This window comes from Papio anubis, chromosome 17 (genome assembly GCF_008728515.1).
Source record: "Papio anubis isolate 15944 chromosome 17, Panubis1.0, whole genome shotgun sequence".
Taxonomy (NCBI): domain Eukaryota; kingdom Metazoa; phylum Chordata; class Mammalia; order Primates; family Cercopithecidae; genus Papio; species Papio anubis.
This window is the reverse complement of record NC_044992.1, coordinates 41,589,386-41,606,953: the sequence shown is the minus strand read 5'-3', so window position 1 is coordinate 41,606,953 and position 17,568 is coordinate 41,589,386. Positions and strand designations below refer to the sequence as shown.

General features: G+C 43.2%; 1 protein-coding gene and 1 non-coding gene across 17 annotated transcripts in view; both read right to left on the bottom strand.

Moving 5' to 3' along the window:
- Nucleotides 1-17,568, bottom strand: part of SPAG9 (sperm associated antigen 9) — a 159,759-nt gene that overhangs the window by 127,482 nt on the left and 14,709 nt on the right. The window lies entirely within an intron of this gene.
- On the bottom strand, nucleotides 10,397-10,500 carry LOC116271157. Its single transcript, XR_004179594.1, has one exon. It is a non-coding gene; the product is annotated as a small nucleolar RNA U13 (small nucleolar RNA).

The following is a 17,568-nucleotide window of genomic DNA, read 5'->3' as shown; positions in this document are numbered from 1 at the left end:
AGCCATGTGCAGTGGCTCATCCGTGTACTCCTAGCACTTTGGGACGCTGAAGTGGACAGATTCCCTGAGCTTAGGAGTTTGAGACCAGCCTGAGCAACATGGTGAAACCCCATCTCTACTAAAAACATGATTAAAAAAAAAAATTAGCTAGGCGTGGTGGCATGTGCCTGTAGTCCTAGCTACTCAGGAGGCTGAGGCACAAGAATATCTTGAACCCAGGAGGTGGAGGCTGCAATGAGCCGACATCCCACCACTTCACTTCAGCCTGGGCGATGGAGCAAGACTCTGTCTCCAAAAATAAAATAAACTAAAATGGCCAGCACGGTGGCTCACGCCTGTAATCCCAGCACTTTGGGAGGCCAAGGTGGGTGGTCAGGAGTTCAAGACCAGCCTGGCCAAGATGAAACTCAGTCTCTACTAAAAATACAAAAATTAGCTGGGCATGGTGGCAGGTGTGTGTAACCCCAGCTACTCGGGAGGCTGACGCAGGAGAATCGCTTGAACCTGGGTGGCAGAGGTTGCAGTGAGCCAAGATGGAGCCATTGCACTCCTGCCTGGGTGACAGTGAGACTCCATCTCAAAAAATAAATAAATAAAATAATAAAATAAAAAGTAAAATGCTAATAATTAATATGCATCTAAAATAAATATTCCTCAGTTCTGATAAGACATCCTTAAGAGCTTACACAGGGCATTGAAAGCCTAGTAGGATAAATGTAATGTTAACTTTCAAAGAATAATCAAGAATGGCCGGGCGCCGTGGCTCAAGCCTGTAATCCCAGCACTTTGGGAGGCCGAGACAGGCAGATCACGAGGTCAGGAGATCGAGACCATCCTGGCTAACACGGTGAAACCCCGTCTCTACTAAAAAATACAAAAAACTAGCCGGGCGAGGTGGCGGGCGCCTGTAGTCCCAGCTACTCGGGAGGCTGAGGCAGGAGAATGGCGTGAACCCGGGAGGCGGAGCTTGCTGTGAGCCGAGATCCGGCCACTGCAGTCCAGCCTGGGTGACAGAGCGAGACTCCGTCTCAAAAAAAAAAAGAATTAAAAAAAAAAAAAAAGAATAATCAAGAATCAAGAAAAAGTAACAAGTCACTAGAAGTTTCTAAATTGCTATCTAAGAAAAATATCCATCAAATAGTCTAGTTTTGGGCCATTGTTTTGAGAAATATCACTGACAATATAGGTAACCTCATGAACAAAAGTTGCTGTAAGGTGGAATAGCTCAGAAAGCGGAACACTCATAATTACAAAAATACTTCAGAAATGGCGTAGCTCTATATAGCAATTAGCAACCATGTGAAAGTGGGAAATATTGATATAAGAATTTAAGAATGAGAAAACTGGAATAGAAACAGAGACGGTGTCATGAAATTCAAACAGATGCCAAAACACAGCTCTTGGCAGAAAAAGGTTTGGATTCATGGTCCTAATAAGAGTCCTCTTTTTTCCTGGATGAGGGTTGGAAGTATAGCATAAGGGAAGTAATGAGAATAGTTTCTTTCTCTCTATACCTAACCTTTTCATACTATCAATAAAACACTTAGGCAATAAGTGGCATGGGTTACACTAAAAAGAAAGTTCTCCAATAGGGCTTTCTGCTTCCCTTCTACATTCAGAGATCTTAGTTGGGCTGGTAGCACGTGAGTTCTGCTGAACCTCATTACTCGATTTGTATAGTACAAGCATTGCTGACCTTCTTTATTAATTTAATTTTTAATTTTTATTTATTTATTTTTTAGAGATGAAGTGTTGTTCTGTCATCCAGGCTGGAAGTGAAGTGGTGCAATCATGGCTCACTGCAGCCTCAAGTTCCTGGGCTCAAGTGATCCTCCCACCTCAGCCTTCTGAGTAGCTGGGACTACAGGCACGTGCCACTATACCCAGCTAAATTTTTTTTATCTCTTATTTTTAGTAGAGACAAAGTCTCACCATGTTGCCCAGCCTGGTCTCGAACTCCTGAGCTCAAGCGATCCTCCTGCCTCAGCCTCCCAAAATGCTGGGATTATAGGCATGAGCAACCATGCCCGGCCCTGATCCTCTTTTTAAAGCTTTCTTGATTTACTTCAAAGAAACATATCTGCTTTCTACTTCTAGAATTTCCACTTAACACACAAACTAACTGAGATAACATAAAAATAGGAAACATCCCAGTCCGTCACTTTGTAGTCAAAGAAAAAATTGTCATAGTTAAGAGACTAGGAAAAAGTTGTTGTAATAGTTAAGCCACACACCTATTCACAATGCCTATTCTCCATATGTTAGGCAGTTAGGCAGTATGACGACATTTACTATAAACTAGGTCATGTCATTCATAAGATTTATTCTTAGATAAAATAACATGTTAAATATAAAACTAAAACTCTTTGCCCACCCATCCAATAGGAGTACTCAAACTGTATGAGAGCCATCAAAGACGTACCATAAACATTGACAATGTAACATGCTAAGTGCTATAATGAAAGCAGAGAGGAAGAAGTGACTAAATCTACTTTAAAAAAGAGAAGTCGGGGCCAGGTGCGGTGGCTCATGCCTGTAATCTCAGCACTTTGGGAGGCCGAGGGCGGATCATGAGGTCAGGAGGTCAGGACCATCCTGGCTAACACGGTGAAACCCTGTTTCTACTAAAAATACAAAAAAATTAGCCGGACGTGGTGGTGGGAGCCTGTAGTCCCAGCTACTTGGGAGGCTGAGGCAGGAGAATGGTGTGAACCTGGTCAATGGAACTTGCAGTGAGCCGAGATCACACCACTGCACTCCAGCCTGGGCAACAGAGCAAGACTCCATCTCAAAAAAAAAAAAAAAAGATTACATTCATCCATCCATCTTTTCAAAACACAACTTGAGCCCCTCCTGTTTTAAATATTCCATGGTACTGGGAAATGTAACAGGTTACAAGAGAGCCCTGTGTTCTACTGATTGAAATTTAACAGAAGATGAAAGGTCTTAAACATGGGTAATTGCATTTTATAAAAAAGATGGATTTGCAAAAGATCTTGCATAATTCAACAGTCACCTAATTTGAGGTTAAGGCTGATAAGAGACAACTGATATTTCTGTTACTGCCTAGGTAATACCAACATAGGATAACAGCACAACATTGGTTTACAGCTCAGTCAGGTTTGCATATAACAGGATTTCTGAAGACTTTCTGAAATGAAAAGGTAACATTTCAAACTCTGAATAGGAAACGAAACTTTTAACAATCACATAGTTCAAGTCTGTATATGATGTAACCACACTGAAATTATATACGTGAACAAGAAAAAGCACAGGCCAGGCATGGTGCCTCAAGCTTGTATAATCCCAGCACTTTGGGAGGCCAAGGAGGGCTGATCACTCAAGCTCAGGAGTTCGACGCCAGCTGGGGCAACATAATGAAACCTTGTCTCCACGAAAAACATGAATATTAGCCTGGTGTAGTGGTGTGCACCTGTAGTCCCAGCTACTCAGAGGCTGCGGTGGAAAGGGATCACCAAGCCCAGGAGGCAGAGATTGCAGTGAGCTGAGAATGAGCCACTGCACTCGAGCCTGGGCGACAGATCAAGACTTGGTATCCAAAAAAAAAAAAAAGGAAATGAATGCTCATAAAAAGTCTAGGATACTCATTACTGATTTAATGTGACTTAATTGATTGCCAGCGGCATGACTTTATAAAGTTGGTCACCCTCTGCTACACTTGGCAAACCTTAGAATAATCATGATAGAGTTAGGCCAAGAGCAAAATCGTGGCAGGAGAGGGGCAGGGTTTTTTTTATTTGTTTGTTTTTTGGGTTTTGTTTTGTTTTTTTTTTTTTTGCAAATTATAAAACCATATTACTCCTGGAAATTCCAGCGAGCCTTCTCAGCACAAGAATTTGTCAGATCACTCAGGTATGTTGGTATAAAATACACATACTCTTCCCCTTTTCTCTGTTTTTCTCACACACATAAATACTTTTCTTTTTAAAGGCTAGGGGCATTAAGGGCCTGTGAATGAGCTTTTTCAGCATGTATAATAACACATCTTCACTAAATACCCCTCTCCCCTTTCAATAACTAACAGGCCAGCAACAACACTGAAGTGACTTCAGACAACTCTCCTGGGAGCAACTAGACATTGTTTAAAAAAAAAAATCAGTGGACAATACAGACTTATGTCAGGATCTAAAAAGAGTAAGCTTTGTGATGAAGCAAAATGCTTTCAAGTCCAGATGGCTTATAGGGACTGTTTCGCCCCACTGTTCTGGGGAAAAACAAATGAATACTTTGAAAAGACAAGCTCCCAAAGTTAAAAAAAAAAAAATTCCCTAGAGGTTGTTGCTTGTTGGAATAAAGATGCAGAAGAAAAAAGAAAAGAAAACGAATACCCATTTAAATACTTTGACTACAGAACTTGTCTAAAAAATAATAGCAAATAAAAGGCTGACTTATTAAGTGTCCATCAAGATATTATATTAAACAATTAGTTAAATGTAATTGTTTTTAAATGTAATTTCTTTTAAGAAATAAGACAGGATTGAAGACCATATTAAATAACACTCAAGGGATGCAATCCTCCCAAGTCCAAAATGTGAAAAAATTTTAACACAAATAATTTGGTTTCTTCTACAATAAACGTCAAGTGGGGAAAAAAGAAAAAAAGAACCACTATATATAAAGAGAAACTTGAGACATATTGAATCCAGTATAAATGTGTAGACTCTCTTGTTTAGATACTGATTGAAAACAACCAACTACAAAACTACATTTGTGAGACAATTAGGGAAATGTGAACACTTATTAAGTATTAAATTTATTTATTTTTTTTTTTTTTTTGAGACGGAGTCTCGCTCTGTCGCCCAGGCTGGAGTGCAGTGGCCGGATCTCAGCTCACTGCAAGCTCCGCCTTCCGGGTTCACGCCATTCTCCTGCCTCAGCCTCCCGAGTAGCTGGGACTACAGGCGCCCGCCACCTCGCCCGGCTAGTTTTTTGTATTTTTTTAGTAGAGACGGGGTTTCACCGTGTTAGCCAGGATGGTCTCGATCTCCCGACCTCGTGATCCGCCCGTCTCGGCCTCCCAAAGTGCTGGGATTACAGGCTTGAGCCACCGCGCCTGGCCAAGTATTAAATTTATTAAAGAGCAATTGTTTATAAATTTTAGATGTGATACTGATGTTGTGGTTTCTGTATTTGTTAAACAGCCCTATCTCCTAAGGATACAATGATATAGTCTTGTCTGCCTTAATATTATGGTGAAAATGCTGAAGGGAGGTAGGGAAGCACAGGTGAAAAAAACATTGGCTTGGCCAGGCACAGTGGCTCATGCCTGTAATCTCAGTGCTATGGGAGGCCAAGGTGGGAAGATCACTTGAGGCCAAGAGTTTGAGAACAGCCTGAGGAACACAGAGAGACCCTCGTCTCCACAAAAAAGAAAAAGAAAAATTTAGCTGGACATGGTGGCAGACACCTGTAGTTCTAGCTACTCAGGAAGCTAAACTGGGAGGACTGCTTTAGCCCAGGAGTTCTAAGCTGCAGTGAGCTATGATCACACCACTGCATGACAGCCTGGGCTACAGAGCGAGCAAATGTCTCTTAATTTTTTTTTTTTTTCTAAAGAAAAAATACTGGCATATTGTTGGTAACTGTTGAAGTTGAATGATGGGTATATGGGAGTTCATATATATTCTACTATTCTCTCTAATCTTCAATGTTTGGATATTTCTGTAAAAAAAAAAAAAAAAAAAAGTTGGCCAGGCAAAGCGGCTCATGCCTGTAATCCCAGCACTTTGGGAGGCTGAGGTGGGCAGACTGCTTGAGCTCAGGAAGTTGAGAGCAGCCTGGGCAAAACAGCAAAACCCCTTTTCTTTTTAAAAAACAAAAAATAAAAATAAATTTTAAAAAAAGTTTAAAACAAACTGGAATAAAAGTATCAGTAGTGTTTAATATGAAAAGTTTTTCCTGCCATTAAAAAGCAAATATGCAGAAAGGGGCATGTACAAAGACATTCACTGAAGGGCTATATGTAACAGTTCAAAACTGGAAGATAACTTAAATGTCTATCAACAGACAGTAGATAAGAAAATTATAATAGATTCATACTATGGAAAATATGTAATAGAAAACTGGTGTGGTATGTGATGATGGGAATGAAAACAGGAGAGTTCAGTGGAAGTCTAAAATCACTAGTTAGTAATATTCCTAGTAAGTAAACAGTCCCATAGCAGAGTGGCCAGGCGGCCTTCCTTGCTCAACTACATAGGAAATAAGAGGTTTGTCTTCTGAATAAACTGAACCAGAGATTTTAGACTAGGAACATTCTAGGCACAGCCAGGCAGGTGCCAAATGACAAGTGAAATTACATGAAAGTCTGAAGTCTACATACTAAAAACAGTAATAGGGCCTCCTTCCTGCCTTCACCCAGGTTGCAACAATGTAGATAACTAGGCTTACCTACCACTCCACCAGCCACCCCTCAAAGAGATTATCCTTCTCTGGAAAAACTCAAATGTCTCTACGAAAGGACCATGGGATACTGAAATCTGGGTTCCCAAGAGGCAGTAAACTGTATCCAGGCACACAAAGCTTCCAACCCTCCTTTTTTAGTGCCTCACTTTTAAAACATGAAGAGATAATTAAGAATTATAAGGCACTTTAAGTTCTAGCCTGAAAGAGAGAAACCAAAACTATAAGAAATGAAAATGGGACTCTGAAGAAACAGACAAAACAGGAAACAAATGAAAACTATAATTAATACACTCAGGGACCACAGAAAAGTCATTGCTCCCATGAAACCAGAATAGTATGCTATTTTTAAAAGTAGTGAGGAGAGAAGCAAAACAAGAAAGAACACTTGGAAATTATTAAAGTATGAATTGACGAATCCAGCACTTTTTGTCTTTCTTATATACAAACTATACCTTAGGGTAACCAAACAGTTGATGAGGGGAAGTTTCCTTTACAAGAAAATTTAGCTGATAAATGTTGAAGGAATAAATGGATTGAAATAGCATCATTTCCCAACCCCTAATGATATAATAAGGAATATCCAGTTTTCCAGGTTGTCTCATAAATGTTTTTACACTCATGATCCAAACAAGGTTCATACATTACATTTGGATAATATATCTCTTAAGTCTCTTTTAAACTCCAGATCCCCGAATAATGATCCTTTTCACCTAAGTGATGATCCTATAATGGAATACTATAAAACCATTAAAAATATATAGCTATATACTTCCAGACATAGTTTGTTGCCAGTTATCAGTGAATAAAACTGAATAGGCAATTCGCAGAAAAGTAGAATCACCAGTAAATGTAAAACATGCTCAAGCACACTAGTGATCTGACAAAAGCAAATAAAAATAAGAAGTAGCAGCCAGGCGAGGCGCAGTGGCTCACACCTGTAATCCCAGCACTTTGGGAGGCCGAGGCGGGCAGATCACAAGGTCAGGAGATCAAGACCATCCTGGCTAACACTGTGAAACCCCGTCTCTATTAAAAATACAAAAAAAAATTTGCCGGGTGTGGTTGGCGGGTGCCTGTACTCCCAGCTACCAGGAGGCTGAGGCAGGAGAATGGCATGAACACAGGAGGCAGAGCTTACAGACAGCCGAGATCTCACCACTGCACTCCAGCCTGGAGGACAGAGCGAGACTTCGTCTTAAAAAAAAAAAAAAAAAAGTGGCGGCACGGTGGCTCATGTCTGTAATCCCAGCATTTCGGGAGGCTGAAGGGGCAGATCATGAGGTCAGGAGTTCAAGACCAGCCTGACTAACATGGTGAAACTCCATCTCACTTGATCTTAGCCAAAAGTCAAGAAACGATGAAACCCCTTCTCTACTAAAAATACAAAAATTAGCCAGGCATGGTGGCGCATGCCTGTAGTCCCAACTAGTTGGGAGGCTGAGGCAGGAGGATCACTTGAACCTGGGAGGTGGAGGCTGCAGTGAGCTAAGGTCGTGCCACTGCACCCCAGCCTGGGCGACAGAGTGAGACTCCGTCTCCAAAAAAGGAAAAAAAATTATATACATACATAGTGATATATATATAGTGATATATATGTATACACATGTATAGTTATATATATGTGTGTGTGTGTGTGTGTATACATATATATAAGGTGGTTTCACATCTGTAATCCCAGAACTTTGGGAGGCTGAGGTGGGTGGATCACTTGAGGTCAAGAGTTCAAGACCAGCCTGGAGAACATGGTAAAATCCGAACTCTACTAAAAACACAAAAACTAGCCAGACATGGAGGAGGCGTGTGCTTGTAATCCCAGCTACTTGGGAGGCTGAGGCAGCAGAATTGCTTGAACCCAGGAGGCAGAGGTTGCAGTGAGCCAAGATTGCTCCACTGCACTCCGGTCTGGGTGACAGAGCAATATTCTGTCTCAAAAAAATAGAAGAGAAGAGAAGAGAGAAAAGTAAAGTGTTGGTAAAGATATAGGAAAATGAGAAGTCTTTTCTACTACTGATAGGAATATAAATCACTGCACTCCTTTGACAAGCAATGTTACCGTATCCAGTTAATTTTACAAATATATATCCTAAAACCTGGCATCCTATTTCTAAAATATATACCTTTGAGAAGATCTTACACATGCACCAAATGTTACTGCAACAACGTCTGTAATATATAATGTGGTAATGAAGATGGATAGTGGTATAGTCATGTGATAGAATACACAGCAGTAGGCCGGGCGCGGTGGCTCACGCCTGTAATCCCAGCACTTTGGGAGGCCGAGGCGGGCGGATCACAAGGTCAGGAGATCGAGACCACAGTGAAACCCCGTCTCTACTAAAAATACAAAAAATTAGCCGGGCGCGGTGGTGGGCGCCTGTAGTCCCAGCTACTCAGGAGGCTGAGGCAGGAGAATGGCGTGAACCCGGGAGGCGGAGCTTGCAGTGAGCCGAGATCGCGCCACTGCACTCCAGCCTGGGCGACAGCGCGAGACTCCGTCTCAAAAAAAAAAAAAAAAAAAAAAGAATACACAGCAGTTAAAAGGAAAGAATTAGATGCATATGTATATCAACATGGACAGATCAATAGATAAAAAAATAAAATGCAAGATTATATAAGAATGTAAGTGTCATATTGTGAAATACATATGTGGTCTCTGACCCAGTTTCCTAACATATAATTCCTAAAATCCTTAGAATTTCCAGAGAGATGTCTTTTTGTATGTTAATGAGTAGATTCATGGCTGGCAGCCCCTATGTAGTAGCTTAAGGATGGGAGCTGGTCATTGGAAAGACCAAAAGCATAATTAGAGGGTTAGGACTTTCAGCCCATCCCACACAACCTCCCGGGAGGGGAAAAGGGCTGAGGGGAAAGGGGCTGAAGGTGAAGTTGATCACCAATGGCCAATGGTTTCATACCTACGTAGTGACGCCTCCATAAAAACTCAAAAGAACAAGGTTGAGAGATCTTCCAAATAGCTGAACACACGGAGGTTCCTGCAGGGTGACATGCACAGGGAGGGCATGGAAGCTCTGCACCACTAACCCCATACCTTGCTTTATGGATCTTTTCATCTACATCCTTTGTGACAGTAAACATAAGTGTTTCCCCAGGTTCTGTGAACCACTCAGTAAATCAACTGAACCTGAGGACGGGGGTTGTGGGAACCCCGGTTTATAGCCAGTTGGAGACTGTACTGGACACAGAGGATTCATCAGAAATAAAAGACAGTAGCTGGGCAAGGTGGTACATAACTGTAATCCCAGTGATTCAGAGGCTGAGGCAGGAAGACAGCTTGCACCCAGGAATTCAAGATCAGCCTGGGCAACACAGCAAGACCCTCATCTCATGAAGAAAACAAATTATAGTATCTATATTACACACACACACACACACACACACACACACATATATGTACATATATATATATGGCAGGTTGGTCAGAAGCACAGGTAAAATAACCTGAGTCTTGAGATTGGCATAAGTGTTGGCGGTGGTCTTGGGGACTGAGCCCTCAAACTGTGGGATCTGACACTATCTCCAAGTAGACAGTGTCAGAATTAAGGTAGATGACACCTAGCTGGTACCTGATACAGAACTGATTGCTTGCTGGTAGGGAAAACCACTCCCATATTTTTTATTTGTTTGCTTTTTAAGATAGGGTCTCATTCTGTTGCCTGGGCTGGAGTGCAGGTGACACAATCCCAGCTCACCGCAACCTTGACCTTCAGGGCTCAAGCAATCCTCCTGCCTCAGCCTTCCAAGCAGCTGGGACTACAGGCACATGCCAACATGCTCAGTTAATTTTTGTATTTTTTATAGAGATGGGATTTCATCATGTTGCTCAGGCTGGGCTCAAGCAATCCATCTGCCTCAGCCTCCCGAAGTGCTGGGATTATAGGCATGAGCCACCGCACCTGCCCTCCCCCACACATTTGGTCACATAAGTCTTCTACGTTTTTTTTTTTTTTCAGGTCTGATGGGTAATGTGCCAATGTTGTAACAAGGTTCAAGGGTGGCATATCTCACACACCTGCATGAACACCCAATCATCATGCTCATGAACTACAAAAAGAGCAAGCTGATTGTTTTTGGTGTGACAGCAGAAGAAAGACAGTTAATGGGTTTTTTTTCCCACTCTTAAGCAATGGTTTCTGAATTAGAGGGAAGAGTGAGGAAGTTATAATCACAAACGCTCTGAGAGATTGTTTTCCAAACACACAGGCCCTGTCTAGCAGCACTTCTTCCACCCAGAGTCTCACAAGCCTATGGGGGTAGATGGGTTTTCTTTTTTTTTTTTTTGAGACGGAGTTTTGCTCTTGTTGCCCAGGTTGGAGTGCAGTGGTGTGATCTCGGCTTACTGCAACCTCCGCCTCCAGGGTTCAACCAATTTTCCTGCCTCAGCCTCCCCAGTAGCTGAGATTACAGGCATCCACCACCACGCCAGACTAATTTTCTATATTTTTAGTAGAGACGGGGTTTCTCTGTGTTGGCCAGGCTGGCCTCAAACTTCTGACCTCAGGTGATCCGCCTACCTCGGCCTTCCAAAGTGCTGGGATTACAGTCATGAGCCACTGTGCCCGGCTAGATGGGTTTAAAGAATTGGCTACCTTGGGCCAGGCACGGTGGCTCACACCAGTAATCCCAGCGACTTGGGAAGCCAAGGCGGGCGGATCACAAGCTCAGGAGATCAAGACCATCCTGGCCAAAATGGTGAAACCCGGTCTCCACTAAAAATACAAAAATTACCCAAGTGTGGTGGCGTGTGCCTGTAGTCCCAGCTACTGGGGAGGCTGAGGCAGGAGAATTGCTTGAACCCAGGAGGCAGAGGCTGCAGTGAGCTGCGATCATGCCACTGCACTCCAGGCTGGGTGACAGTGAGACTCCATTTCAAAAAAAAAGAATATGATGTACCATTAATACAGTGAAAAAGTGGCTGGGTGTGGTGGCTCACGCCTGTAATCCCAACACTTTGGGAGACCAAGGTAGGCAGATCACCTGAAATTGGGAGTTTGAGCCCAGCCTGAACAACATGGAGAAACCCTCTCTCCACTAAAAATACAAAATCAGCCAGGCATGGTGGCGCAAGCCTGTAATCCCAGCTACTTGGGAGGCTGAGGCAGGAGAACTGCTTGAACCCAGGAGGTGGAGGTTGCGGTGAGCCGAGATAGCGCCATTGCACTCCAGCCTGGGCAATAAGAGCAAAACTCTGTCTCAAAAATAAAAAAAAAAGGAAAAAAAAAAAACAGTGAAAAAGTAGTATGTTCAAAGTAACTTGTGACATCATCTCAGCACTCAAAAAGTTTCAGATTTTGAAGCATTTCAGATTTCAGATTTTCAGATGAGGAATGCTCTACCTGTGCTATGTTTGCTACATCAGTCAAGTGATGCTTTACTTTGTTATGCAGTTTTGTGCTTCTGTAGGTATATGGCCAACATCTTATATTTCTGACTTTAATTTACAGATCTTTAATCCTGACACTGTGGTTTTTGCTTCAACACTTGACTCTGTTATGAAAATATTCTTCTATTAATAATAAAAAAAAATTCACTAGAAATTGTTACCTTAAAAAAGAACCGGCCGGGTGTGGTGGCTCATGCCTGTAATCCCAGCACTTTGGTAGGCCGAGGAAGGTGGATCACCTGCCTGAGGTCAGGAGTTCGAGACTAGCCTGGGCAAAAAGGCAAAACCCGGCCGGGCGCGGTGGCTCAAGCCTGTAATCCCAGCACTTTGGGAGGCCGAGACGGGCGGATCACGAGGTCAGGAGATCGAGACCATCCTGGCTAACACAGTGAAACCCCGTCTCTACTAAAAATACAAAAAATTAGCCGGGCGTGGTGGCGGCGCCTGTAGTCCCAGCTACTCGGGAGGCTGAGGCAGGAGAATGGCGTAAACCCGGGAGGCGGAGCTTGCAGTGAGCCGAGATCGCGCCACTGCACTCCAGCCTGGGCGACAGAGCGAGACTCCGCCTCAAAAAAAAAAAAAAAAAAAAGGCAAAACCCTGTCTCTACTAAAAATAAAAAAAAATTAGCCAGGCATTGTGGAAGGTGCCTGTAATTCCAGCTACCCAGGAGCCTGAGGCAAGAGAATCACTTGAACCTGGGAGGCAGGAGTTGCAATGAGCCGAGATTGTGCCACTGCACTCCAGCCCGAGCAACAGAGCAAGACTCTGTCTCCAAAAAGAAAAATAAAAAATTAAATAAAATAAGGGTAAATAAGCACTTCGCCCTTAAATGCTTCTTCAGTATGTCAAGGTAACAAACTTTAATGCTTGAGACATTTAATTTGGCTGTTTAGAAGTCTGTTTAATTCCTGGCCCTTGGCTAGGTTAAGGATGGTTAAAACTGAGCCAATTACAGACTGAATTCCTAACTCAAGATAAAAGTATTTTTTAAAGAGTTAAAACTAGGGTCGGGCACAGTGGCTCATGCCTATAATCCCAGCACTTTGGGAGGCCAAGGTGGGCAGACTGCTTGAGCCCAGAAGTTTCAGATCAGCTTGGGCAACATGGTGAGACTCTGTCTCTACAAAAAATACAAAAAGTAGCTGGACATGGTGGTGTCTGGCCTGATGCCTATAATACTTGTGACAGTGCCTGTCGTACCTGCTACTTGGGAGGCTGAGGTAGAAGGATCACACGAGACTGGAAGTCAAGGCTGCAGTGAGCCATCATCATGCCACTGTACTCCAGTCTAGGACAGAGAGACCCTGTCTTCAAAAAAAAAAAAAAAAAGGCTAGGTGCAGTGGCTCACACCTGTACTCGGGCACTTTAGGAGGCCAAGGCGGGAGGATCACCTGAGGTCAGGAGTTCGAGACCAGCATGACCAACATGGAGAAATCCTGTCTCTACTAAAAATACAAAATTAGCCAGGCATGGTGGCACATGCCTGTAATCCTAGCTAATTGGGAGGCTGAGGCAAGAGAATCACTTGAACCCGGGGGGGCAGAGGTTGCAGTAAGCCAAGATCATGCCATTGTACTCCAGCCTGGGTAACAAGAGCAAAACTCCATCTAAAAAAAAAAAAGTTAGGCCGGGCGCAGTGGCTCACGCCTGTAATCCCAGCACTTTGGGAGGCCGAGACGGGCGGATCACGAGGTCACGAGATCCAGACCATCCTGGCTAACACGGTGAAACCCCGTCTCTACTAAAAATACAAAAAACTAGCCGAGTGTGGTGGCGGCGCCTGTAGTCCCAGCTACTCGGGAGGCTGAGGCAGGAGAATGGCGTGAACACGGGAGGCGGAGCTTGCAGTGAGCTGAGATCGCGCCACTGCACTCCAGCCTGGGCGACAGAGCGAGACTCTGTCTCAAAAAAAAAAAAAAAAAAAAAAGTTAAAACTAAACAAAGCCAAAAATGAGTGTATAATTTCTGCCAAATGTGTCCCGAATCACATCAAACAAGTTCAAGTGGACTATTTTCATACAGAAACCATAGGCAATCTTTTTTTTTTTTTTTTTGAGACAGAGTCTCGCTCTGCCACCCAGGCTGGAGTACAGTGGCCGGATCTCAGCTCACTGCAAGCTCTGTCTCCCAGGTTTATGCCATTCTCCTGCCTCAGCCTCCCGAGTAGCTGGGACTACAGGCGCCCGCCACCTCGCCCGGCTAGTTTTTTTGTATTTTTAGTAGAGACAGGTTTCACCGTGTTAGCCAGGATGGTCTCGATCTCCTGACCTCGTGATCCGCCTGTCTCGGCCTCCCAAAGTGCTGGGATTACAGGCTTGAGCCACCGCGCCCAGCCAGGCAATCATTTTTTTTTTTAAAGTTACCCTTATGGGCTGGGCACGATGGCTCATGCCTATAATCCCAGCACTTTGGGAGGCCAAGGCAGGCGGATCACGAGGTCAAGAGATCGAGACCATCCTGGCCAACATGGTGAACCATCATCTCTACTAAAAATACAAAAATTAGCTGGGCTTAGTGGCGCGCAACTGTAGTACCAGCTACTCGGGAGGCTGAGGCAGGAGAATCGCTTGAATCTGGGAGGCAGAGGTTACAGTGAGCCAAGATCGCGCCACTGCACTTCAGCCTGAGCGACACAGTAAAATTCTGTCTCAAAAAAAAAAAAAAAATTACCCTTCTGGTTTTACAAAAGTCTGGTTTGATCCTACACTTTGAAAAACCCGCTTAACCTTTAAAAAGGTATTTGTTTTGCCATTATCTGATGCCTGGCAAAAAATAAAAATAGAAAACAAACAAAAAAGGTATTTGTTTCTGACAGGTAGCAGTAACAAGACGTGGCTAGGCTAGAACAGGTAACTGAAAGAAAATTCAAATTGAGAAGCTCACAATTAAAAACAGAAATTTGATTTATACCATAATAGTCTTTTTTTGAGGGGGGGGCGGGGGGGGCGGAGTTTCAATATTGCTGCCCAGGCTGGAGTGCAATGGCTCAACCTCAGCTCACTGCAACCTCCGCCTCCCAGGTTCAAGCGATTCTCCTGTCTCAGCCTCCAGAGTAGTTGGGATTACAGGCGCCTACCACCATGCCTGGCTAATTTTTTGTATTTTTAGTAGAGACAGGGTTTCACCATGTTGGCCAGGCTGGTCTCAAACTCCTGACCTCAGGTGATCCGCCATCCCTGGCCTCCCAAAGTGCTGAGATTACAGGCATAAGCCACTGCGCCTGGCCTATACCATAACAGTCTAGCAGAGGCTTTTAACCAATATGGATTTCAATATCCCAAAAAATAATTGTTTATTTTTCTTTAGAACAAATGTTTTCTTCAGAAATAAATGTTATTTTACTAACCATTTTATCTGTTACTCTAAGGTACTGCTGAATCCTGATTAGAAAGGTCTAACGTGGGCCATGCACGGTGGTTCACATTTGTAATCCTAGCACCTTGAGAGGCCAAGGTGGGCGAACTGCCCAAGCTCAGGAATTTGATACCAGAATGGGTAACATGGTGAAACCCTGTCTCTAAAACACAAAAAATACAAAATACTAAAATACAAAAAATTAGCCAGGCATGGTGGCACACGCCAGTAGTCCCAGCTACTTGGAAGTCTGAGGCACGAGAATCGCTTGAACCTAAGGGCCAGAGGTTACAGTGAGCTGAGATCACGACTCTTCCAGCCTGTTATCCAGCCTGGGTGACAGCGTGAGACTTTGTCTACCAAAAAAAAAAAAAGAAAAGAAAGAAAGAAAAAAAATAGAAATGTCTAACATAAGAGACTAAACAAAGAGTTAAAATTAAGTTTTGGCACTCAATCTTCATTTGTACGAAAATTTTTTTTTTTTTTGAGGTGGAGTCTCACTGTGTCACCCAGGCTGCAGTGCAGTGGTATGACCTTTGTTCACTGCAATCTCCACCGCCTAGGTTCAAGTGATTCTCACGCCTCAGCCTCCCCAGTAGCTGGGATTACAGGTGTACATCACCACACCTGGCTAATTTTTTGTATTTTTAGTACAGATGGGGTTTTACCACGTTGGCCAGGCTGGTCTCGAACTCCTGACCTCAGATGTACTGCCCGTCTTGGCCTCCCAAAGTGCTGGGATTACAAGCATGAGCCACTGTACCCGGCATTATTAATATTATCACTATTATTTTTAGAGATGGGGTCTTGCTATGTTGCCCAGCTGGCCTTGAATTCCTGGGCTCAATCTCTTTTGAGTAGCTGGGACTTCAGGCGTGTGTCACTATACCCGCCTTGAATTCCTACAATACTTCTGAAAGTAATTCCAATGATCTTAACATTTAGATTTTTTAAATGCATAAATATTTATAGACTAGTATAACAATGTAAGTAAAGTGTCTGAAATAAGTCTGAAATAATTATATCCAGGAGAAGTCATAGTTTTTCTGTATATGCAAAAGTGAAAGGACTTATTGAAAAACTTTTTGGAAGTTTTAGCATAACTTGGCACCAGAAGTAAGAACAATAATTTGAATGCACAAAGAGAACTTGAAATGGTTAGTCTTAGCAATCTGACCTTTAGCATAGTCATCCATCCAACCAACAAATTTCTGTTAATTATCTACTGCATCTTAGTTGGTGGGAGAATAAAAGCAATAGGTTACTTTGACATAGCATTGAAAGTGTTATAAGAAGGCAAGAGGACTGTAAGCTGTGGAAGGATACAAAATGTGCCCAATCCACACTCGATTGTTAAGGCTTTCCAGAATTGAAATCTGAAAGATAAATAAAATTAGGCAACAGAAAAGAAGAGAAAGTGAGTGCAAAGCAAAGGAATAGCTTTTAGGAAGGCCTGGAGAGAGAATACTTTTTGCAAACCAAACTCAAAATGTTCAGTATGGCTCAAAAAGAAACAGATGAAACTGACAAGATTGGGGCAGCCAGATCACAAGGTCTTGTATGTTAGGAATTTAAGTCATTTTCAAGAGCTTTAGAAAGAGCAACTGGCTAGGCACGTGTGCCTCACATCTGTATTCTCAGCCTTTTGAGAAGCTGAAGTGAGAGGACCACTTGAGCCCAGGAATTCGAGAAAAAGCCATTAAGGGCTTGTGGAATGATCTGATCAGATTTCCATTTTGGAGAGATGGGCGGTTTACAGGTTGGCCATACTGGAAGCAGAAAAATCAGTTATGGACTAGTTTTAGTTGTCCATTCATCTATTCAGAAAAATTTCCCTGGCACTTTCTATGTGCTAGGTACTGGGATATAGTGGTGAATGACAAACTTCCAGGTCTATGGAGTTTGCATTCAGGGTGAGAGATATTGGTGGCCTGTACCAGAGTAGTATAAATGGATTTAGAAAGTAATGAGATTGCAGCAATATTTAAAAGTTGAAAACAAAAGAAAAGGCCGGGCGCGGTGGCTCAAGCCTGTAATCCCAGCACTTTGGGAGGCCGAGACGGGCGGATCATGAGGTCAGGAGATCGAGACCATCCTGGCTGACACGGTGAAACCCCGTCTCTACTAAAAAATACAAAAACTTAGCTGGGCGAGGTGGCGGGCGCCTGTAGTCCCAGCTACTCGGGAGGCTGAGGCAGGAGAATGGCGTAAACCCAGGAGGTGGAGCTTGCAGTGAGCTGAGATCCGGCCACTGCACTCCAGCCTGGGCGACAGAGCGAGACTCCGTCTCAAAAAAAAAAAAAAAAGAAAAAAAGAAAACAAAAGAAAGTAGCAATGGGAATGAGGAAGAGTTAGGGATGGTAACCTGATTTCTGGCCAGGTAGA